The following is a 259-nucleotide window of genomic DNA, read 5'->3' as shown; positions in this document are numbered from 1 at the left end:
TTTGGGTGCTGTCTTAAAGCGATCAGAACATTTTGTGGGAGTGGGCACTTCCCACCTCAGATTCTCGCGAGGTTTGGGTGCTGTCTTAAAGCGATCAGAACATTTTGTGGGAGTGGGCAGTTCCCGCCTCAGACTCTCGGGAGGTTTGGGTGACCTCTTAAAAGGACTAGCAAGGTATGATCAGATTTGGGGGGTAAGGGGTGTGAAAGTGAAGAGTGGTGTCCCTGCCTCAAGATACCACTAGATTTGGTCTCTTGAG

Source organism: Grammomys surdaster, unplaced genomic scaffold, assembly GCF_004785775.1.
Source record: "Grammomys surdaster isolate TR1022 unplaced genomic scaffold, NIH_TR_1.0 148, whole genome shotgun sequence".
Lineage (NCBI taxonomy): Eukaryota > Metazoa > Chordata > Mammalia > Rodentia > Muridae > Grammomys > Grammomys surdaster.
This window is presented reverse-complemented; position numbering follows the sequence as displayed.